Raw genomic sequence first — 26,039 nt, 5'->3', positions numbered from 1 at the left:
TTTGAATTGCTTTGGACATTTGGAAGTTGCAGAGCTCTTTCTAAAGGGTAGAAATCTTTCCACTGCTCCAGAGCAGCTGACAGCTGAAGAAAGATGGTCAGCTAAAATCTTTGTTGTAACCACTTCATATACCAAGATAAGTAGAGTGATTAAACTGATTTATAGTGCTTGGATACCCAACTGCTTTTCTCCCCAAAATAAGATCTGCAGAGCAGGTACTCAGTTGCTTAATGAAATGAAACAACCATCCTTCTATTGACAGCAATATTACTGAAATATAAGCAGAGGGATCCCAATTTGTTGGTGTAAGGCACATTTACCTTTCACATGTGGCTTGAGTCAAAAATCCTGGGGCTCATTCTGACTGAATTTGCTGGGACAGGTATTTAGTATGGGACTCATGTGCCTAGCAGTAGCTAGCTACAGTAGAGTTATCTACCTCCGAGTTACACTAAAGGCTCACTTTCTAGTCAGTGCAGACCTCATCTATCACTCAATGGATTCTAAGACATGATAATCTCATTGTAGAATAGACATCGAAAATGTATCAGATTAATCACCTCTGAAAATGTGTATTTCTCCTCAACTTCTCTAAAACTGCACTTGTAGCCAAGAGTGCTGGAGAACTGAGAAAACTAGGCACATAGTAAATCCACTTAAATGATTAGCAAATCCTCCAGTTCCGTATCCATGCTGTTAGGCAAAGTTCCTGCCCTGCTCTAAGCTCTTTGACTAATTACTACATTAACAACTTGCACACTTAAATCAGAGGGTCAGTGGTCACCAGGTGAGTCATGAAAAAGGGCAGGGAGGAGAGCTTTTCAGATAGCTTTTGTTGGATATCACTAAAGTATTTATTCCCAAGGCCTTTTGATAACCAGGGTAGGGAGGCTGCTGATAATTTTCAATTACACACTAACATTTGAATTGAAACTGCAGAGCTCTTGGTTTCTTGGTGTTTCAGCAGGCATTTGACCACCAGCAAGGCTGGGAACAAGTGCAGCTGCTAAATACACTTGACAAGGAGCATTCATAATCAACACAGCTCAGCACTACCTTTAAAGGAGCATACCTGAACAAGATTGCCTGAGGCAATCATGTTCAAGTACATTTATACTCCATATAAATCTGGTGCAAGTTCTCTTCTTGCAATTTCTAAAGAGGCAGTGAGTTTAGGGGCTAGGTGAGACACTACTCAAGGCAGTTCATGAACAGGAACCAGATTAGGTCTCAGTCTGAGGTCTATGATACACGTTTAGCATGTGCCTTGGGCCTATGAATGTACAAGCATACCTACTATAAATGTATTATTTAGCATATATAATAAAAGCAGGTCAGGCAGTAACCTCTGGTCCCTAGTCCCTGCAGCACAGACTGGGTTGTATGCACACTGCTTGGGGCTAGCTCCTGTTAGAGAAAGCCAACAACATCCACACTATACAGGACCTGGCTCTGGGTTTATTGGAAGACCATTTTTGAGGAAGGGAACCTTGTCCATGCAGCCTCCAGGGCACTGTCTCTGTAGAGTACAGCCCTAAAACCATGCCAAATTTTGCGTTGGAGAGAGAAAGTTAGGGAGGCCCATGGTAGAGCCAAGAAGCCAGCCAATGACCAAGTGGAGTGGAAAATCAGAGTTCTATTTCTTGCATCCGTTCTTTCGACCTTATTACTTAGCTGTGTCTGTGAACTCTGAGAGGTCACAGTTAGAATTTCATTTCAGCATACTGATATAATCATACCTAATTCAGCATACCAATATAAGCATAGCTAATCTGGGAGTAATTTCAGTGATTTATACTCACTATTTTAAGTACATGTTTAAGTATCTTGTCCTATTGAGTCTTTTTGCGTTATTCTAAGAAAAAAGCTCAGTGTCTGAGATAACACAATTTATCGGTGCTAATCCACAGTACTTCCTCTCACATGCTTTGGCTCTCAATTTTAGGAGAGCCAAACAGCTTTCTTTGGGAACAGCAATGCAGCCAACTATTACCATATGCTGAGTGGGTTCCCTCTTTCCGCTCCTCAAAGGAACTGACAGCCTGGCCTGGCCAGAGAAACAAAACACTGTACTTTACACACACAGAAACAGATTTTGTTCAGGATCAGAATAAAAAGTGAGATCTTACAGAGAAAAGTTCAATAGAAAAACCTCAGAATAGCTCAGAACCTGAGACACTGGTGATCTGTCTTCCCACCTGAGTACCATTGGTTTCTCCTCTGGCCACGAAGCTTTCACCATTCAGATATTGGTTGCTCCAAACAAAGATATAGGTTTTATCCCTTTTTTTTAAAGAGTCAGCCTTTCTGTACCGGAGACATGGTTTTGACTAAGCATTTTCTAAGGAAAATCTTTTTTTTCCTGGTATTCTGTGAAGCTGAACATTTTCAATTACAGTAGGTGACTTGTGCACTATCCTCTTTTAAAAAAAGCAGTCAGCTTCCACTTAAAGATTCTCAGATCACCACAGACTCGATCCCACCACCTTTGCGCAAACATTCATGCAGCAACATCAGTGAGAGTTGTGTGAGTGGAGATTTGAAGAGCTGTACCTGTTAAATATCTCTATTGCTAAGGTGAGAGTGCAGTTGACTCTGGGCTACCTGGGCTGACTACCTGGGTTATGGGTTATCCATGCCAGAGCGTCAGAGCTGGCTCAGCTCTAACTGTGCGGTTTGAAGGGGCACGTGGAGATACAACTGTATAATCTCCAGGGCCAGAAATCAGGCCATTCATTTTTGGCCTGTGCCAACTTGAATTAAAAACCTGGTCAGAATAAAAGTCATACTACCTAGATCTGGCCCAAGTACTCCTCCTGTGTATTGGTTTTACCAAGGTCTGGACCCCCGCTCTATGGTTCCACATTCAATCAGCTCAGATTGAGCTGGGATTATTAGTTCCAACCATGATGGATGAAGACACATGAATCTTCCTAGTTCCTGCTAGGAATCACAACCAAGACAACAAACCCTCTGCCAGAATCAACTTCAAGACAACTGTGCAAGACACTGAGGCTATGAGTGGTCTCAGGAAAGCCAGGCTGTCATCTGGAGACTGGTTGGAGTGCACTGACTCCTGTGACCACGGGGAATGAGGGACAGGAGGGAAGGGTGCCTTTTGCCAGGTGGTACCATGCAGTCAGGATGCAAGACCGAGACTGGGAAAGTACTCCTGAATCCCTTGGTACAGGCATAACCTGAGCATCTTTACAGTAGTGAGCCTGGGTCCCAAACTGTGGGGTTTAGATCAGAAACGTCCTTCTAAATCCAAACAGGCTCTGCCTTGTTAGCTTAATTACAAGGCCAGATTTGAATTGGTCCCATACATTTGCACTGTGCCTTGGCTTGTAAGTGATTCCTCCAGGAAAACAAAGCATGAAGAGCACAGTGCAATGAAAACTACACAGCAGCCTGCCTGGGCCTAGGGTCAGCAGGGAACAAAACCATTATGCTTGAATGGCCCCATCCATCTCAGGGTATTGGTGCTACCTGGAATTTGCTGTTATTCAGAGTATTGCAACTCACCAACATCCCAGATGATGGAGTGGTGACTATGGTGCCATAGTCACACTCCAGTTAATGAGGTGTAATCGTTATAATCACACAAATCTCCACTGTTAATTATAAATATAGGCTGAGTAATAACTAGATGCTTCTTCAATCTCATACTTAGCAATTCATACAACAGATGCTACTATATTAGTCTACATGTAAATCTGATGGAGGATTAGAAATTTGCTTTTCCTGATAAATATACCACCTATTTTACTCTTTCCACCTTCAAGATTAACCTGTTTAGGAAAATGAATACATTTAAATCTCTAAAAGTAAACTCACAATGGACTTTTTGCCTACTGCATTTTTCTAAATACATTTTGCTAGAGCCACTTTAGTACAGTGAGGTGCATCACAGAGTGATGTTCACTGCAAATACAATGTATTAATTAATTTTCTACTAAAAATGTCTTCAGTAACAGATCTTTACCTGCATACCAGCAGCACTGAAGCAAATCAGCCTTGTTCAGTCTATATCAAAATGTGTGTATCCACTTTATGTATGCAAGACACGTTGAAGAGAATAATTTGAGTGACTTCTGTTTTGGACAAAAGGCAAGGTCTAGGGAAAACACACATCTAATTTTCTTATGAAGTTACAGCTGAGCTGCCTGAGGTTCTTCATGCAATTTTGCCATCATGAAGCTGCATTAGAATCTGTTTTTCCAGGCAGTTTTCCTACAGCTCCAATGAAGTTGATTTATGACCCATCTACTTCTACGTTTTACAGCAGCAATATAAGTCAAGCTTCTTCAGTACATATCCACTCTCAGACTTTCTTACTTAGATGAAATTTATTTACTCTATACTCTTACCTGGTCTGTATACACACTTTATTCCCCTTATCTTATATAGGTTAGAGGAAGAAGTTACAGGAATATTTCTAGGCAGTTTCCCTCACTTAGGTCTTAAAGTAATACTGCCTACTTTCCTTACAGAAAAAAAAATAAAGTCCTTCTCTTCAGGAGTGAAAGGCCAGACTCCTTGCTTTTCCCTCTCCCAAATTAAAGGCACTTACCTAAAGCAGCCTAAACTATAAAACCAATCGGCCAGCAATTCTGCTGTGCTTAGCAGAGCAGTAAGATCTAATGACTCCTGCACCAACTGTAGAAATGATTAGACTCCCAGAACATCTAAATGCCAAATTAGATAAGATTAATTCAAAACAAGTTGCAGATGGGGCACAACACCTCTCACTCACACCTGCAGCAGCTGATATGCTGATTTGTGTGTTGCCTCCTTCCTGTAAGCACATGACCCCTGGCTAATCAGTCAGCACCATTATCTGCCCCTGCCTGTGTGCTCTGCCAAGGCAATGGGGCAGTACTTCTCTGAGCAGGTAACGGGGAGTATGTCCTTTCCAGGGGGGTAACAGAAGAAAGGGGAAAGGATGCAATCCCTTCTCCTCCTTCCTATGAAGTTCATGATGATGAAAGGGGGAAAGGAATGGATTCCCCTTTTTCCCTTCTCATGGGAAATTAATTCCTGGTCTCTGCAATTTGGGACACCTGGGTGAGATTTCACTTGTACGTAGCTCATCCCTTCACAGGGACCGATCACTGAGTGAGCCCTAGAGTTGCAGTTCCAGTGTGGCCAACTTGAAATACAATTAAAGAAGGGTAGTCAAGTGACATGTTATAAATGGAAACTGCAGGCCATCGAAATAAAATGTCCATAATCTATATTTTGAACCAGGCAGAAAAGAGCTGTGGGGACATTCTAAGCATGAAATATTTTATCCAAAGTTGAAGAAAGGAGTCTGTCTGTTTCACAGTGTGGGCAAAGCTTGCCGCTGAAGGAATAATATTTTGGGGGTTTTTTTCCTGCATTGTGTGTTTGCTATTGTCACTTTTGAGAGCTCGCTTCTCTGTGTGGTACCTGAAACATCCTGCATGGCTTTTAGATATTGTGAAGCTGGTGAAAACAAAATAGACAGTGACAGACAAGAGCAGCAAAAAAATTGCCAGTGGTTTGCACAGAGAGGGGAGAGAACAAGCAATGCAAGAAAAGCTGCAGATAGATGTACCTCGATGATTTCTTTCTGATTCGGTTGATGCCTGATAATTGACAGAGCTGCACTCTCAAGAGTAAGCAGGGAAAAGAGGAGGGAGAGAGAGTGAGATAAAATTTGATGGAGAAGGCTCAGTTGTTATTCATTTCAATAATGTTCATCTCCCAGTGTTAAGCTTTTGTATCTTTGTTATTCTAGTGGTGATAGATGGAGAGGTAAGAACATGGAAACTTAAGCTTTATCATCACATATCTTCCTAACAACAGACAGGCAAAATAGCAACTTCCTTAGTAAGACAGGATGATAATGGATAACACTGGGATAAGTGGTTTCCAAGGACACTGCCTTCGGGAGGAGGCAGGTTTTGCAGTGCCAGCTTGGCAAAGACAATGCTAGGAAGAGCAGCAGCTCCTTCCACCCTCCCCTTGGGTCAGCAGCACCGTACATATTTGCTGGTCTTCACAGACGAGTGGTCTCACTGCTGCTCAGGAAGGTGATCCCAGTGTGGTTCATGCCTCTCTCCCAGTGCTGGAAAGCAGGTGGTTACACCCCCAGGGGCCTGAAGACAGTGGGGTAGGGGGTGGTCTATAGAGATTTGTAGCACTGTGCTGCCTGTGTCCAGAGGAGTGAGGTATTTCCACCAGTGGCTGAGCCAACTACTCTTAGACATGTTGATTTATTATTTTGAATGGAGGAAAGAGTTAAATATGAGCCTACACATGCTCTTGTTTCAAACTCTGGTTGTGATTGAGAAAAAGGGCTGAATACAATCTATCTTGGGACATGGAAAAGTCCTGATTCAACTACACTTTTAGGCATATACATAATTTTTCAACAGATGTAACATAAGCATTTGTTTAGACTTTTGAATTAGGGCCAAGTTTCCCTCTTGATGCTAGATTGTGATTTTTTTTTCTATTACAACCCAATGGAAAAAAGCAAGATGATATCTTTGTTAAACATATTAGAGGATCTGAGAACAGGTCATAACAATTCCACTTTGGTTTTCTAGTAGGAGTAAAAATGCAAAAAAAAGACAATGGTGCTTTTTATCTCCTCTAAAGTTGTTTGGTTTCTGGGACATATGCCTTTTTCTTTTAGAAAGTCAGAAGATGCGTTTTGAAGAATGGACAATATTCAAAGGGTTAGACAGTAAAATCTTACATTGCCAAGATGCATTATTTCAGTGTGGCATCTTGTTAAAGTAAATGGAGATGAAATGAGGACAAAGTCTTGGCAAAGTTGTGTTGACAGTGTCACTGACTCTTAATGCAGAAGACAGCCTAATGTTAGAGAATATATGTTCTTTTAAAAAAGTAGGAAATCATATTGGAAGTGGGCTCAAACTGGGATGAAATTCTTCTCTGATACCCTTTTCTTTTGAGAGCTTAAGCTGAAACCCTTGTTCACAGTCATGTCATTACCTGGTCAAACACGACTGCACTGAGAACACATTGTCCCTCCAAGGTAATGCCCTGTTTCCTAAAAATGCAATAGGCTGCTGAGTATTCCATACAGTGACAATGACCATCTGTTTAATTGCAAATAAATAATAAGGCCTGGTCATACAGTTGGGGCAACTCATTCATCCCTACGGCCCTACTGAAACCAGGTACAAGATCAGCTTCATGAACTGAGAGGACTTTAAGTACTAAATGGATTATTAGATCCCTTACTTCGACCTCTTTGGTGTCCCTCACCATTCCAGCTCACAAACAGATACTGTTGCTTAGGCCAGAAATTGGTGTTTGATTATAACATTTATTCCCGAAAGCTGTGCTTGCTTTAAGGACAAACAAATGGAAAATCCATCATTTCCTTTGTGATTTTTTTTCCAACAGTTACATTGTCATGCTGATACAAAATACATCCTTTCAAATTTAGCTTTGTTTTCACTTCCAAACACTGGTTCTTGTTATCCTTCTGGGTTAAAGAGCCCTTTCAGAAGCAGGACATTTCCTGCACATCAGCACCCCAACAACAACAATCTGAGTGGATTCTAATCTCTTTCAGTAGCTGAATGGGCAAACCTAAGTGTCCTGGTTTAGAACTTCTTTCTCTAACACTAAAATGATTTTTGTAGCTTTCATTTGCAAACCTGTTCATATTAATGCAGTGTGAAATATGGATTAAAAGAACTATCAGGAGCGAACTCAGTAGATGGAGAATTAGCTTCTCAATTTGGTGTCTGTCATCATCTTTTTTCTTTCTTTTCCTCTTGAGGAAATATTGTTTTAGTGAAGAAAAGTAAATTTATCCAAACCATTCAGATCTTGTCTAATGTGTAACACGACAATTGTACTACAGCACAGGCACATAGACTCTGATGTGTGTTGAACGTATTGCATCTACTTCACAATACACAAGATGTACATAGTTCAAAATCACCTGGATGGAAATATGAACCCTTGATTATGTGGCAGATGAAGCCCCTGCTTCTCCACTTAGACTGGGGCTACCTCAGCCCCTTGCAATTCAGCAGATGCATAGGTGTCTGCAATCTGTATGTTCATGCTATGGTAACTTGTGAGTCAAGATGGCTTATCCCTTCACAGTTTAGATTAATGAAGTCATTCTTGCTACTGGAAAGAAGTTGAATTCACTGTTTTCAGTCCTAGATTTCTGGTAATTCAAAGTTTAGTCCCTCAGCTTCTTTACAGGAGGAAGAGTTTTATTGAGTTGACTGAGAAGGAAGAGATCAAAACTTGATGCTGCAAGTTTATGACCTACTTTATTCACAAGAACTTCAGCAACAGCATTGGAGGAGAAACACACTGCTCCTTGCACAGGTGCTTAAAGATTATCTAAAATGTAGACTCCCTGTATAGACTCCATGTGAACAGCTAAATAAAAGCCTTTTGTCTTTGATATGTAAGAAGTAAGACTACATGACCCAATAGTCTATATCAGAAGCAAGTAGTAAGTCTTGAAAGGACTGAATTTCAACTCAAGGGACTGTTGCATTAAAAATCCTTCTGACTTCAAACGTTTAAGGTAAGTATGTCATAACTGATTTTATAAACTTACTAGTTCCTGCTGCTCCACTGTTACACAGGTTTTATATTCAGAGTCCTCAGCATAGTTGTGATCTTGCACCAATGGAGACCTTTAGGTGGAGCTTTCCTGTAAAGGCTGTAGATAAAAAAATTTCATTCTAAAAGGCCTGCTAAGCAGCCCATGTATATACAATGAGATCATACAGTAAAATTTTCCTGTCATTCACTAGTTTACCTGAGCTATTACCTACAGAGCTTCCACATCTTCCAAATATTTATTAAGCAAAGGCTATATTTTTCAGATGTTAATTTACTTGTTATGAAGCACTTAACTGTTTATCTTATTGAGGCATAACTATTTTAGGAGACAGTCAGTAATTTTGTGGCTCAGCAGTTTTTAGTTGTACACACCTTTTATTTCTAATACATGGATTTTGCAGAGCAAAGGAAAATTGCTAAATGGACCAGTGAATTGGTGAAAGTTCTGAGATCACAGAGGAGTATTTCTTACCTAGTTCTCCCCAAAACATCATTCCCAGACATCTCAAGCTTAGACTTCTGAAGAAAAAAAAAAAAAAAAAAAGAGAATAAATTAACTCAGTTGTGAAATATTATTGAATCAGCTGGATTTCAACTGCCAGAGAAGGCTCTGTTCAACTAAGTAACCTGTTCCATTATCTTTTAAAGACCTTTAATATGTATAATCCATGGATTTGAGACAAGATCTGCAGATAAGGAAAGCTACAGATGTAAAACCAGCATAACTGTTTCATACACACTTTCATCTCCCTGGTCCCCATTCAAGTTAAGAAGTCTGAACTCACTACAGCTTTCTGATCAGTCTGAATGACATTTTCAGAAATCACAGTGCATTTAGACCCTAGGAATCCATTGCTGCCTTGGTCAAGTTCTGAAAACAGAACATCTGCTCTACAGGAGACAGGTAGACCATCAACCTGCTGATCTCTATTTCTGCTCTCTGCCTCCCCATTTTAAAGCTCTGGCATTCCAGTTGCAGGATTTTCTAACTGGTGTTTCAGAAGCACCAGCTGTATGTGTCTGAAGGACAAATTACCTATTACCTGAACCATAATTTGGCTTTACCTGTTCATCTGTTACCTTCTTGCTCTGCTTAATCAAGTCACAGACATCACATATGTGTTGATTTTTCACCAATGTTAACTTTTCATAGAGTCACACCTGGTTTCCAGTCCAAGCACAGTGGCCCATGAGAGGGAAGGGACACTTGTTGCTATTCTGCTTGAGCAGAACTTCTACACACTGCAATGGATCACCTTCTGTCCAGGAGGGCTAGGATGGAGCAGACATTTGAGCACAGGCTGCAAAGGCAGAGGGGTGAACCACTCAACAATTTCATATCAGTGAAGAGTTTCTCTCAGAGATCTTTGAATTCAGTTGACAGATTAGCACATTCTGTTAAACTGTATATGTAACTCTCTAGATTATACAGTCCTTGTAAAGTCACTGTGCTTAGAGAATTATCTGACCAATCCCCTGTCTGAGTGACTGAGCACTCAGTCCCAAATCTGCCTACATCATTTTACTCTTTTAGCTTTTATTTTCATCTGAAAAGGTAACAAGCTGTCACGCAACTTAGAGAATGTTTGAATTATTTAGATATAACATACTCAGATACAAATAAAATGCATATTATTTACAAAAATATATTTTCTAACAGAAGGAATGCCAGTATGGTTAGAGAACAAGGTAAAGAAAGCTTCTAAAAAAAGCCCACTTTTTAGGTAGCTGAGGTTGTGGCCAAAAGAAAAGAAAATCCAAACATATGTTCTATCAGACAAAATGCACAGGCAGAATGCAAACCAAACCCCATATTAATAATAACTTCATATTCTTTTTGTTTAAATCTTTGAATAACCTTTCCAGATGCATCATTTGCAAGAAGCTTGGAGTTCCAAAAGATGATCAAGGCATAACAAGCACTCTGAGAAAAAATTAGGCCAAATAAGACCTCTGACCTGGTACAGTATAACTGTAAAGGCATAGACTAAATTATATTCACCAAAACCTAAAGGTACTGAAGTATAAAATAGGTGAGCTACTAAGTAATACCTAGTCTTTTGTTTGAAAGTGTTGTAATACCAGAGGAGTAGGTGATCATATGATCATCATATGATGGCTGAATATGATGCTGATTTAAAAGATGGTGGCAGAAGAATCCTTTGGGAAGGATGATATTCACACTGAGTAAATTGGTAGAAGCTGTCGTGTAGCAGAAAATTAGCAGGCACATGGATGGAAACAGGGATATATTAGAAAATGTCGAGACTTTTGTAGAAAAAAGATCATGCTGCACAAGTCTGTTAAGGAATCTTCTCTGTGGACAAAGAACTCTCATCAGATGTTGGATTTCCTTACATTTCCGAAAGGCTTTTGAGAAACTGTTTAACCAGAAATGCTTAAAAAAGTTAGTTGTTTCCATGTATGAATGAGAAGATCTTTGCATGGATGAGCAACTAGCTGAAAGGTAGAAATAAAAGGGCAGGAATGTGTGGGAGTGTCACCAGTGCCATCCTACAGACAGTGCCATCACATGCACTTCTCAAATTATATATAGAGGATGTGGAGAAGAGTCTTATCAGCGAGGTGGGTAAGCTTGCTGATATTTTATTATTTAGAGTAGTAAAAACAAACTAACTGCAAAGAATTGCAGAATTACAGTATTTACAGTATTATGTGATTACATGATAAAATGGCAGATGAAATTTAACACCTAAATGTGAAGTAATGCACTTTGTTTAAAAAATGAAAAAAGAAAAATCTTAATTTTGCATACATGATGATGGGCTCTGAGCTAGTTTTTACCACTCAAGAAAAACATCTTGAGGTTAGAAAAGTCACTTTCATACAAGTATTACCTGGATGCTCACTGGCAATCAAAAAAAAAAAAGCAAAAGAATAGAAAATAGAACAGAAAACATCATTATGCCATTGTATGAATCCATTAAATGTTCCCACATCTGAAGTAATGTTTGCAATTTTAATCCCTTCTCTTGAAAAAGATACAGACAATTGGAAAATATTCAGGGGAGGTCTCAAAGGTGAACAGAGGTACGAAATTATTTCCATACAAGTGACTAGACTTGAGTAGAACCACTGAGCAGAGATACAAGTTGTGAGTGTCACAGTGGAGGTGGCAAGGTGATGATTGCACAAAGTCCACATAATACAGGAATTAGAGGCCACCAGGAGACGATGTGAAGCAACAGGTTTAAAAAATAGAAAAAACCCAAAACAGAGTGGGTACTTTTTGCACAATGAATGTTTAAGCTGTGGTAGTTTTGTTGGAGGTACAGGTATTGTAAATGCTAAAAGTTTGCATAGACTTAAAGAAATGATTGTACTGTACAAGTTCAGGGGAAAAAACATCTATGAAGTGCTGTTGCACAGAGATGCCACGCCAGTGCTAGGGGTTCCCTGGACCAGGCACAGTGGGTGGCCTGTTCACATCCTCCTCTCTAGTTGTGTGAGTGCTGCACTCAAGAGCGGCATCAAAGGCATATTTCTGTATGTCTTGGAGAAGAAAAAAAGACATTGGCTGAGGCACAATTCATTCTTCATTCCACCCCAAAATAAGGAAAGGCTGTATATTTACTGTCTAGCTCAGAGGGGAGGTTTTGCTAAGAAAGCTCAGTAGAAAAGATAACTTGCACACCTCAACAAAACCAGAACAGAGTCTAAGCCTCCTGCCACCTTCTCCTGTATGGAAAAACTCACACTAAGCCTATCACCCTCACTAAGCCCTGGGAGGTGCACACAGTGGGGTGCTGTCACCATGGACTGCTCCCACTCACGGGACCCTGAGCCCCTCCTAAGGGTTGTGCTCCCAGGAGCTTCCAGCCTCACCTTCCATCTGCAACATTGCTGAAGTTCAGCATCTAGTCTGGCAGTGCCTACTGGGAATGTCTGGTCACCAGAGCTGTCCCCTTCTCCCCAGCTCTATGAAAGCTGGAAACTTGGTGGGAGCAAAGGTGAAGAGGTCTGGGCTGCTCCTGGTAACGCTCCTTTGCTCTGGCTAGAAAATGCCTAGGGGTCTTTAACATTAATGAAAATCAGGCCCTTTGTATTCAAAATGAGGAGGAAGTTGCTGCATGATTAAAATAATCTAATAGCAGGAAATCCGGAGGGAGTTTGCATCTTCCTCCATAGTTGATTTTCAAATACAAACACTTTAAAAAGCAGTAACGTAGCTGTATAATGCACAGCTGATTTACAGCCTAAGTGACAAACATGTTGGAGTTTAAAAAATAATCTCTTCTATTTCAATTTTCTCTGTATCCCTCAGAAAATGTATGCATCATAGCCAGAGAGGCAATACTAGCCCCGCTGAAGGATATTCTGATGAAACAGCCGCTGCAAACAACTGTATTACCACAGCAAGTAAAATAATGTGAATACAGAGAGGTGCAAAACAACACACTCAGCATTACCATATATATTTACCCAGGCTAGAGCTCAGTGTAAATAATATATAAGGAATGACTCTTTACTGTATCCTAAGGGAGGAACAGTGGTTACAACAGATCATCTTAATAGGACATAGTGTCTAGCAGGCCCTGGAAAATTCCTGCTGTAAAACCTCTGCCATAGTGTAAAGATGTGCTTGCCTATGATCTAACTTTTACAAATGTTTGGATCACCTATAAAATGCCTTTTCAGAAGTATTTATTTACAAATAACTCATTTGAAATTGCATGGAAGTGCAAAATTCACAGAAAGCTACTCAACACCAAAGCTCTCCCATAGAAAGCTGTTCCTCAGCCACCATCCTGTCTGGTTTTTGCGTATGGAGAATCAAGGTGACCATGATGTGTCTGGGATGCCAAGAAACACAATGGAGAGGTGGTAGAGAGAGCTGATTGCAGGACTGCACATGTGGGTGATTGCTGTGACCATGAAGAGAGGAATGGGCTTGGAATCACTTATAGAACAGAAGTGATCAGAGGAAGACCTATAAAAAAAGCAGGGGGGGGGGAAAAATGGATACAAGGATCATTTAGATTAGAAGACAGTTGTTACTACAGGAGACTATAGGCCATAAAGTGTTGGAAAAGACTGAGAAATAACATCAAAAGCCTAAGCATCAGGGAGGATGGGGACAGAACAGAGACCTAGAGACACGTCCAGGATATAAGTGGTCAGTGAGTGTTCTGGGAGAAGATAAAGTTGGGTGAAGAGCAAACCAGAAAAATGGCTGGGTGATTATAAACTTGAATTCATCGTTGTCATCAGCATTCTCAGTGAGTTGAGAGGAGAAGGAAATCGGGGAGGTGATAAGGTTATTAGGGAAGCGGGTGAGTACAGCCCTTGTAACATGCTGGGTGTCACAGCTTGTGGCTTGTAAAGTCAGCTTAGGTAGTGGAGTGATTCAAACACTGCTTTTTACCTCAGAAGTATTATTTGAGCATTGAAGGAGTGGCCCACTTCAGGAAAGGAAGCTATGAAAGAATGAGAGGCAGCCAATAGCTGGGAATGCAGGATTTATCAATGGAGAATAGAACTGGGAATAAAGAGCAAGCAAGAGACCTCAGAGTCACAGTGGGAAAAACAAGGGAGAATGAAGACAAAAAGATCATGAAGAAGGAAAAAATGGAGGAGGCTGCAGTTGTTAGCCACTTTGTCATGGTTTGCCAGTGTGGGATTCGGGAATCTGAAAACTGAAATCATAGCTGAAGGAGCACAGGGCAAATGCTTGCAGAAAATGCCTCCCAATGTCCTTGAGCCCTTGCTGGGTGCATGCACCAGCACAGGTTAATCAAGGCTGGAATGTAAAATCAAATTTTGGTAAGAGATTGAGCATGTGAGAGGAAAACAAATGGAAGAGAGAAGGGCACAAAGCATCAAGGACAAAGAGCAGATTGGAAAGCAGAAGATTTGGCCACTGAGCCAACGCCTCATCCTCCACAGAGAAAAGTGCCTGAAGACACTTGTTATGTTGTGGAGAGCGTGGCATGGGAAGTAACTGAGGGGGAGTATATAATCACCACAGAATCAGCATAAATGATGACACATATCCCCTCCCATGATCACATCAGCAGCTGAATCACCTTCTTCATTAGTCTGTGCTGAAAAAAAAAAAGGGAAGAAAAAGGATTTTTTTTATAAGAAGCTATTTTTCTGAACAAGCAATAAAATCACAAATAAGCATCCCAGAAGAGAGTTCCTGCACAGAACTCATTGCAGGTTAGTTGTACATCATTTTATATTAAGTGTTGGACATACTGTGGAGGGACCAGCTTGTTGCCATTTTACATTTCTCAGTGGAATGATGTTTCTACACTGACTCCTTTCTCTTGACAGCTGCGGTAATACTCTAGATGTGATGGGTAATGGCTTATAAATTCTGCTTAGGAAAAAGAAAAAAAAAAAAAAAGAAAAAAGAGTTTGCCTTTATTTTGATGTTGTGGAAAAGCTATTTTTCTTCTATTCAGACATGTATTTATGCATGTGGTTACCAGAACCCATCTGCCACTGCACAGACATGGGCAATAACAGGGCAAGGGGACATGGGAACTTCATTTCCTTTCCAAACCCAACAATCAGCATTTTGAGGCACATCTCTGAGAATAAGGGTTTAGGGACCATGAGGACAGTCACCTGCTCTGGATCCTCCTGCAGCTGTGAGATTGAAATCATGGGTTCTCTTTTTCTGTCAGTAGTAAGCTAAGGTTTCTCAGAACAGAAATGTCTCTTTGCTTTTTGTGTGTCATGTAACAGGCAGAGCCAGTAGCACTTTCTTTTCCATTAAAACCTGGTTAGACTACCAGTTTTCAGCCATTTAGGACAGTATTTTTCATTGCAGGATTGGAGAGATGGAGAGAATCAAGCCTGGAGGAGCCAGCAGCTTGTCTTGGCCTTCTGCTTCCTTCCCCAGCCTGGAAGAGGATGTCTGGCCTCATGTGCAACAGAGAAAGATACACCCATGAGCTCAGCAGATAGAGCTCACCCGCAACATGAATAATATCTCCTAGCATAATTTTCTAGCTTTTCTTCCCCTGTCCATCAGTCCTTTGTCACCGAAGGGCAAAGCTGATTCCAGATACCTCTGTGTTTTCCCCAAGGCTGTCATTATTCTTTAAGTAGCAAAAACTTGTACACACACAAGAAAGAGGGAGAAACAGAGAATAGAACTGGTGGGTACCATGCTAAGTTGTGTGTAGGGGACTTTGCTCTGAGTCCTGGATGCAGTAGCCCTCTGCAAGCAGTAAGTCACTAGTCTTGTATGTCCAGATCCTGGACATACACCATCCTGGACATATAGCACCAGCTACTCTCAACATTTTTACAAGAACAAAGAATTTAAAGAATGCAAAGCGTTTAAACCCTAATAAATATTTTACATAGGAATAAAACAGTTGGGACTAATTCTGCTTTTACAGCAGCCTAAACAAGGGATTGCAGTGATTAGAATGACTGCAGAGTTAGAATGGAAAAAATCAGGGTTTAACTTTCCATATATTCCCTTCCTGTCTGAACAACTCCCATCAGCCTCTTCCCTCTATTTGTACACCATGCTCCCAGGCCTTGCCAACCCCAAGTTTTCACAGCTACTTGTTTTATGCTATTAAATTAAAAGCTGGTTTCCCTGAGGTCAGCAGTGACTTTCCCTCTGCTTTTACAGCTCCCAACATAATGGGACACAGCCCTGAGTAAAGTTTTAAAGATGCAATGTGATGCAAAGTGCGTATCAGTAACAGCAATATCACATTTTCAGTCTCCCTCTTGAGAAATTATTTAGTATGAAAAAAGAATATCTTTAAAGCCAGAAGGGACTTTGTGTAAACAACTTGTTAGACCTCTGTGTAACATGAGTCCAGGGCACAGCTTCATATTAATTCATGTTTCAGGTACAATAGCTGTAGTTCAACTAGAACTACTTGGGGGGTGGGAGGGGAGATTTTCTTTTTGGTGAAAGGGTGCCTCTTAGTGCTAGAACATCCACCATATGTCTTGGCAAGAATGGGCATAGTCAAATGCCTTCTGCAACCCAGGAAGACAGAAGTACAGCAATTTAGGAACCATGGCAAAACTGCTCCCTAAGACAACTGGTTGCCAGAGTACTGTTGCAAGGTTGTGTGCTCACACACAAACAGGATGAGGTGATTGTGAGTGCAAATTACAGAGGTCAGTGAAAAAGCAATCACTGAAAATTTCTAATACCAATTTTCAGCTCACACTGATGGGTATGTGTTTGCTCAAGAAGCATCACACATGCAAAATCTCACATCATGGCCATCTGGACTTCCTCAAGGGCTGCAGCAGATACGTGTGTGCTTCTCCCGACTTCTGTTGTCCCCGTGTAACACAGAGATCACACATGGCAGAACAGGGAGCTGAGGTTACCGTAGCACACATAGCCTCAGATGTGTGCCCAAGCGCTTCTGTTGCACATTATGCGTCTTACTACTATTTCAGGTAAAACCTCATGCTGGCAATTTTTTTTTTTTTTTTTTGACAAATAAGCGGCAAGGAATGAATGGACATAAACAAAATGAGATTTTAAAAGAAAAGCTGGGTGATCCACAGGTCATGTAACTAGTAGGATAAATAACAGATGGGAGAAAATAATCTTGGATTGGAGGCTGAACAGTGACAATGCAATGGAGCGGCTTAAAATGAACTTGAAATATGAAACAGTCCTCTCCAAACAAGGCTCAGATCCCCAGGAGCCCTGACACAGACCCCCTGTACTCTAGCAAAGATTATGAGTCAGGAGCTGTAGAATCCAGCTCTTTCTGAATTGTAGCAGGAAATTGAAAAGAAGACAAGAAATAGACCTTTTTAATCCTGAGAAAACACCTGGGTCTTTAATTTCTAGACTTATATTGTGATATTAATGTTTAAAATAGAGTGACAACCCACCATTAAATCTGCTACAAACAGGAGTAGAATCATTTCAGGGTGACTGAATTCAGTGGTAGTCTAAATAGTCATGAAATGAGCATCTGCATGAATGTAGTGTTGCTTTTCTTTTCTTCAAAGCTATAGCTGTGATATTCATATCACTGGTATGGGAAGCAACCACTGTTTCTGGAAACAAGCCACATTATCAAGTATAGGGAACCTCCTTGGAAAGAGGCTCTTTGCAGTAGGAAAGGAGAAAGCAAAGTGAGGAACTACGGGCAGCGTGAGTGGTTGTTTATTGGCTTTGTTAGAAGCCATGTGGTTGCTTTGCTGCTTTTTTTTTTCCTTATGCTGTGTAAAGCACACTCCCTGGTGAAAGCAGGATTTACCATCTAGCTGAAGACTCTCTGCCATTCAAACTGCTTAATTACAAATTATGTCACATCGACTCATCTCAACCCCCATGCGGAAGGATTATAGACCTTTGGGGAGTCAGATGAGACTGCTAAGTCTAAATTCACTTTGAATATTTCATAGAGAACTACTAATCACGGCCACTCTCTTTTGAGCAAGATATGAAGCAGGGTCATATCTTATGTGGTAAATCAGTGCACCCACCTCCATTATTCTCTGGGTAAACACAGGACGTGTGAGTGAAGGCAGGTGACCTGGGCATCCTACACATGCAGCAAGCAGACTTTTTAAAATCAGAGTGAGTGTATCATGAGCAGAAACTCTTCAGAAAGCTATCAGCTGAGATATTGATTTACAGGAGTTCTAAGTCATTTGCAGGTTGGCACTGTAAGTCAGGTGCTTTGACTTGCATTCATCTAAATTCCCTTTCCACACAAGAGGAATGAGGCTTGCTGTCTGGAATTTTACTGCTGAAGCCAATAATTCAGTGTTGATCTTATTTATTTGCTGAAAGTATGAATCTGTTGGTTCCTGAGGATTTGGCACTGAAGAATGACAGCGGCTGATTCTGTGAAAGTTCCTCAGAAAGGTACAAATTCGCTTCTTGATTACATCAAAGCGGTACTGCCCAAAACAAAACCACAAAGGACCTTTCCTAGAATATTACTTACAGGTTTTTGGAGTACCTGTAGCTTCTCTAGAGTCTGCCTTTCTACCTCACCAACTCTCCCAGGAAATGAGAACAAGCTGAAAAACAAAAACTTCTAACCCAAGAAGCATTCTCAGATCTGGTACCATGATGAAAACACAAGCTCAGAGTTATTTGTTCATAGTTTGTAGCAGATTTTTTTTTTTCCCTTAACACATAATAGTTTGAAATTACGTATTTGTCCTTACTGAGATATTTTTTCTTGAAAAGATCAAGTAATTTTGTTTAATTTGCACTTGTTTTTATTTTGCAATTTTAAATTATATCCTGTATTACATATTAGATTTAATTGGTCAAACCACTGACCAAAGTGAAACCTTTGACTTTATAGAGAAAATCATCACTGAAAACCAGTTAAAGTGGTAGGATCTCAAGGAAAGGTTTTTACAGACCAAAGTGATAATGCAAGTTTTATATCATGCCCAAATACTTAACTGTCAATTGAGTTTCTGGCCTGCTCAAAACCGGCTCTTTTAGCCTCACTTTAGGTCACATTTAGCATTTTATAAGCCCTATCTGTAGATCTAGTGAAACAAGAGTAAATCATTCTGCAGGTTTCCAAAGGAACTGTTTCTCCTCATGAAACTCATGTGCTGAGAATCAGCACCATTAGCTGGTGTGGTGTCCAGGTGTTACAGTGATGTGACCTACAGATGATACAGGTTCAGCCTTACTCACTAGCTCAATGTGTGAGTAGTGGCTGAGAGAAATATGATTGTCTTAGAGTCTCTGGAAAGGCTGTTTGTATTCTTTATTTATAGAGCAGCCCAGATAATGTTAAATAGGCTGGATGCTGGGCAGTATGACTGTTGTTAAGCTGCTGAGCAGTGGCAGGCGGCTGGTGCATCATATGACTGCATTCCTGATTTCACCTCCTGTAGAGGCTCCTCTCTTGCTTTCCCCAGACACATAGTGAAATCTCTGTCCTTGGAGACATTCAAAACTCAGCTGAACATTGCCTCAACCAAGCAGATCTGAGCTGACCCTGCCTGAGATGAGAACTAGAGATTTCCGCAGGTCCCTTCCAGGTTAAATTATTCTGTGGTTCTGTTGGCACTTTGCAGGCTTTTGGCTTGCCTTCTCACCTCTTGCTATGACAATTTTAAAAAGAAAATACCTTCATTCAAAGTCAGATTGAATTTAATTTAACTGCTTTTATTAAACATTCAAACATTAAAAAGACTCCTCACACAAGCATTTTGTTTTGGATATAGTACAAGATTTTATCCAATGTGACATGAATTATTTGTTACTTCCCCATTTGCAAAGGTTTGACTTTCAACTAAGATAAATGTTTTCCTCTTTCCCACTGCTCCCTGCCCTGGTTTTCATTTTGGCTAATGAACTGAAAAAACAGGTCTTTGCACAGCTATGCTAACAAGCTACTGTGAACCCAGAAGAGACTCCAAAAAGAGATTTATTTCTGGAAACTCAGAGAGTTCCTTCTCTCCAGAAGCTGACTTGACTAATATGACACCCCAGAGCACATATACACAGCCTGGGTATCCACTGAGGACCTGATACAGATCCATCTTGGGGACTCACTCATGGATTTGTCAGTGAACAAAGTCCTCCTTGTCTGCCAGTGGTATTTCTGTGATGAGCAAGATCATCTGTGACTCAGTGCAATTTTCTTAGGTATTTGATCATGACCTTCCTGATGGTAGAAGCCAGACTCCCCTTGGTTTTAGCAGTATGGTTTCACAACCACAAGCAGATCGGAGCAAGGGCTACAATAGCAGCATTTTAGAAGCCAGCCCAGGGATTCTCAAAGCTGTCATGAACCGAGAAGAAAGTCTGTCAGGTTTCAAAGAGCCATTTACCAGCTGTGCCCCTTTTATCTCGTTGTGGAGATAGGGAAGTAAGTTAGTGATGTGTGGGGTCAGGCAGATCCACATCCTTTCCTATTCTGATGGCTTTCCTCCATCTTCTAAAATTGATATAAGCAAAATGGTAATGCAATTTACCTTTTGAGTGACACGAAAGCTGCAACAGAAGACATGTCCTGCAAGAGCAAGTGTACTTGGATATCTGGGCAAGAATACTCCATCTCTGAGAACTGCAGACACCTTCAAAGTGCACTAGCTGCTAGTCAAAGGTTCAGAAAAGCTGTACTGTTTAGAGTTACGACCTAAGGGGGTATTTTGTGTCTATGATTATTACTTATTTTTTCCTCAGACTCTCTTACCTTACACATTAATAATATTCCTTCCCCTTGTGTGAGTAAAGAAAGAACAAGCCAAACTGGGGAATATTCTTAAATACTACCCTGGAATTTATGTGTTAGAGGAGAAACTTTCAAGGAGTGAAGCAGCTTTATCATCTTTAGGTCTGAGTTGATGTGATATGGGGCCTCTGAGGAGCCTGGCTGGATATATTTAGATCTTAAGGCCTTCATTCAGCAAGGTCCTTAATCATGTGCCTTAACATTATGCCCCTGAGTACTCCTTCTGGACCTCATCAGGAGTCCTTATCTCTCTGACCTTGTTCTTGAATGTGTAGCTACATCATCAGGTTCGTCTGCATTAAGGACCTTAATTAGAAAAGGACTTAATCTGAAAGGTTTGTAGCTGAGCTGAGTGAAGGGAGGAAATCAGCCTCTGAAATCGCTCTCTGTGACAGACCTTAGCTTTAGATATTTGGATTTGGAGGTCTTGTCCAAAAGGGTGCTGCTTTCTGTCTACCAGCCATGGGAGAGCATTAGTGTCTTGGCAAATTCTGAATAATCTTTCCCAACATGATTTGAGGGCTGTAGCTTGAAGAGGTTCTGGGCCTCCTAGTAGGACATCATATACCACAATCAGCTAACCCAGAGAGAATAGCACTTACTGTAACATGGAGAGACTTGCCAGGGGAATGGAGGAATAACAGCCTCCTCATGCTGATGCATAGGCCTTTTTTAACTGCTGTACTCATAAGTAGTGAAGGGGAAAATCGGACACCAAGGGGCCAAGATAAAGAAGGAAATTACTCTTGGGACTGGAAGGTCTGGCTGCTTTCAGAAGGCAGCAGATCTCTCATCAGGCAGTGTTGCCTTGTAGTGGCTGTGAGTGAGGACAAATCCAATGTCAAACACAGGGACTGAGATTTCCCAGTTATCAGAGTGTCCATGTAATAACTTGTGTTTTCATAAAATGGGGCCAGGAGAACTGCAAAAGCACAGCACAAAGTGAACATTGACACTGCATAATCAAACAAGGTTCCCGTCCAAAGCTGTGATAAAATAATTTTACATTTATCATCCCACTTAATTGTGATGGGTCTAAAACTAATGAGCCTTACCTCTAAACTCCATTTAAGACAATAGCTAATTGCTTCATTTTAATAAATGTTGGCAGAATGGTGACTATAACAATGACTGAACGCTTGATTACTACCTCGGCTAGAAAATGAAGATATACAATATTAATGTTATACACAATCTGAAAAGCAATTAGGATCCTGAAGGTAGAATAGGCAATTCACTTAAAAACAGGATAATAAATGGACTTTCTTATCAAACATAAAGCCAGAAGAGGTTTCAAAAGCAAGAAAACTCATTGCCTGGTATTTTAGTTTGATTCATTTCTTGTTCCCCTCCTCTCTATCTGTGACGTGTTCAAAACCTGTCAACAGTAGTGTCATGGGAACACAAAAGAGACAAGCAAAGAGCAATACATTCATGCTGAACAGCTTGTGCTGTACAGGATGGATGTATTAAATGCATTAGAGAGCTCAGCTTTACAGCAGCACCAATAAAAGAAAGGGGCACACAGCAGATCTGGATATTGAGGGTCAGAAATGAAAAGAAGCACTGTTGCTGAAAAAGCCCATGGGAAAGCTTTGAACAGAATTACTTCTCGGCACATATGTTCTACACCTCAGAAACACAGCGGTGTATTTCTAAATCCACAAAAATGTGGTGTGTGGGGATGCTGTTCTACTCCCACTACCCATCTAAGTCACTATAAACGTCTTGCTTTCCCTGGTTGTGTTTCCCCTGTTGGCACTGAAAGCTCTCTAGAGCAGAGCACATCTTTTTGTAAGTGGTGTGTAACAGTAGTCATTGGGTCCTCAGGACATTTCTGACATCACCATGACTACACCAAGGACACCTCATAGAGCGGAACCTTCCCCAGCACGTGCTTTCTGAATATTTCACTTCCATCTGACCCAGTGTCCAGTGCTGCCCTTGTATGGCAGAGGCAGGGCATAGGATGGAGGGAATTTGGATAAAAGGTGTTGGAGGTGACTATATGTCTTCTCTCTTACACCCACCCATGTGTATTTTTTCTTAGAAGCAATGTTACCAGTTCAATGTGAGAATGTTTACATATATGGCCTTTTTGATCAGGCATTGAAGAACAAGTCTAATTTTTATTACAAGTCTAATTTTTATTACATTTCTTTATCATTCAAATCTTTGAGATGTATAATATTAGGCTTCATCTTTATTTTTCCCCATTAAGAGACATTAGATTCTTTCAAAAGCATAATGACAGTTACTACAGATGTCCTTCAACAAATACATTGTACAGAAACACTGCACTACCTCTCCTTTTGATTTACAAATTATTATATTCCCCAGCATTATAGACAAAGTCTTGTTTGCATTCATTAGTGAAGCTGCTGCCTGAACTCAGGACACCTTCTGATCCATTTTCTCTTTCTTTGACGCATCTCTTTTCTTGGCAGTTTGCAGCAGTAAATTTCCATTTTCACAATTGCTTTTTTGTTTTCTTGTTCTGTGACTGATTGTTCTCTGTTTATCTATATGTAATCACATTCACTATTTGATACTACTTCTGAGTGTAATTTCAAAGCCCATTATCATTTGTTGGTCTTTAGCATAATTTACAAACCAGAAAACCTTGATTTCACTGTCATTATACTCAGTGTTAATATAAAAAATAACAAAGATCACATCCCACAGCTGGCTTCCGCAGAGTCTCTCATGGTCATTAAAATTTTTTTTAAAGAGATGGTTTCTAGAATTAGCCTAATTCTCAGCACTGCACTAATATCTCATGGCTCTATAACTCTGCCTCTTAGATGTTATTTTAATTGGAAACCAAGGAATTGGGTTAAAAGCTTTATGAATATCCTACCCAGTGCAGTGATCAGTTTCATTACAGAGCCCTCTACACTGACAGTAAAACTCAACATGTTCTAACAAGCTAGTGAAGCATAACCCTCTTTTCATGAAATCACATGAGTTTTCTTAAGTAGAGCCTGTATCACACATTTTCTGTCCTTTAGAAACAGACCCCTCCTTTAAACCAGTTCCATTCACAGGAGATAGGGCATCACTGTCAGGTGCCATGAAGCTTTGGGGATTTTGTGCAGGATCAAAGGTGAAGCCTAAGCAAAGCACGAAACTCCTGGCAATGGCTGCTATTGCTGACTCTTTTTATTAGCATGGCTGTTGAGTGGAACTGCTTTTCTGAACAAATGTTTGCAAGATGAGACTGTTTCCACTGCTTTTCATTCTCCATTTTCTGAATCCCATCACTGAAGGCTTGCGTATCTTGGCTGGAGCAGGATGCCATACTGAATTAATCCTTGAAGCAATTCTTACTCAGCCAACTTTGACCCCTGTAGAGCAAGGTGGGTTTTGACTTTTCCATGGCCTTTTGATTCAGGGGCTCTGTCAAGGTATTACAACTGCTCACCTGATGGAAAACAACCTCCTTTATGCTTCTTGCCTTGTGAGCAGACACACATGCAAAAGGCACATACCTGCACGCATTGTGAGTGGGGCATGATTACTAAGGTCCCCATTTAATGACCTGCTTTCAGTTGTCTATAATTTTGCCAAACATCCATTGACTGAATAAAACCCATTACCATGTGTCTGCTTCAGGCTGAACTCACACAGAAACTCTCAGTAGAGGCACCACAGATGTTTTGAGGGAAGGCTAGAGAAAAACAGGCTGCACTGCTCATGCCAGGCAACACTTGAGACTTAGCAGCTTCAATACCTCTTCCCCCATTAGAAGCTAGGGAAGAGAGTTACATTTACGCCAAGGATAACTGTGCCAATCCCTAGAAAATCTGTTGAACTGAAGTTTTTGGAATTCACCTTTTTTTCCAGATCAATAGAGACTTCTGAATGCTTGACAGCAAACACATTCCAGGCCCCAGTTTTCACTGAGGGTTCTCCAGCCTTTCATCTCTTACTCCTCCTGAAATACACTTACATGGAGACAGTGACTGAGTTTGCTCTTCCTAGCTCCAGGGCAGACCCAGATGTTCTTGCAACACATTCCAGCTCCCCAATGTCAGGAGGAGGCCAGGAATGGAAACAAAAGTGTTTCTGTCTCTCCCATGGTTCCCACAGCTTTCTCTTCTTTGTTCCCAGTACACCTGTAGTATGAATGTGGGGAGGGGAATTGCTGAGCTAGACAGAGAGTCTGGTAAAAGAGGTAATTAAGTTAGCTAGAGATAAGGGAAGAAAGTTAGAGAAAATACTTGGACAAAGTGATGAACACTAGAAGGTAGAAGAGGAGCCAAGGAAAGGGGAGTAAAACTGGGACCAAGCAGGAGAGAAAGGAATGGAGAGACACCTGGTGCATTGGTGCTACAAGGTGGGCAGAAAAATCTCTGACCACCATGGATGGAAAAGAGGTTCAGACCTCCATCAGACTCTCCTGCCACCAATGGCAAGCTATGTGCCAGTCTTCACTGGAAACAGTGACCTACTACTGCTCTCCTTTATTGGTCCAAACAACGACAACCAAAGACCACTCTACTTATTTTGGCAGATGGACTAATTTATATGACACCATATGCTGAGATTTATCCTGTGTGATGGAGAGGTTCTGTTTAGGTTTTTAAAAGATAGAGAAACCTCCATGTTAAACAAAACTTTCATTAGAAGATCATTACAGAGACTGCAAAGTCAAACAGTCAAAAGTTAGGGAATGTAGGTTGACAGCAGAGATCTCTCATTGCTGTAAACACTTATTGTAACTGAGAGACATGTAGCCTTAAATCCCTCAGTAGATATAACTTCTGGTGCCCTTTTAATAAAATATTTAAAAACAGTGAAAAAATAATTTCTGCCACCAGTCATATCCCACATTCCTTTCCTTTGTGTCTGCAAATGTTTATAGCATATGGGTCAAAAAATAATTTTAGCCTTTATCTCTTTTTCTAAAGGAGAAGTAAAAATTTTTGCCATACAAAGCAGTGAGTAAAAGTTGGCCAGCTTTATCTGGAGATGAAAGTAACCCTATCAATGTTATTAGCTGCTTTAACATCTTTGAAGTTGAGAATTGATTCTTCAGCCCCTCAGGGCTCACCTGTGTGGAGGGAAAGGTGAAACAACAGAACAGAAACTGGCAACTTGGAAAACATTACATTTTCGAACTCTGTAAAGAAGCTCTGGTGTGTAAAGTGATTTACTTAACAGGGATGTGTAGAATCCTGGGAAGGGGAAGAAAAAGACATTTGAGAAATATTCTGCCTCCTCTGATATCCCACCTCATAC

Source organism: Athene noctua, chromosome 2, assembly GCF_965140245.1.
Source record: "Athene noctua chromosome 2, bAthNoc1.hap1.1, whole genome shotgun sequence".
Classification (NCBI taxonomy): domain Eukaryota; kingdom Metazoa; phylum Chordata; class Aves; order Strigiformes; family Strigidae; genus Athene; species Athene noctua.
The sequence above is the reverse complement of the archived record's forward strand: the minus strand, read 5'-3'. Positions refer to the sequence as shown.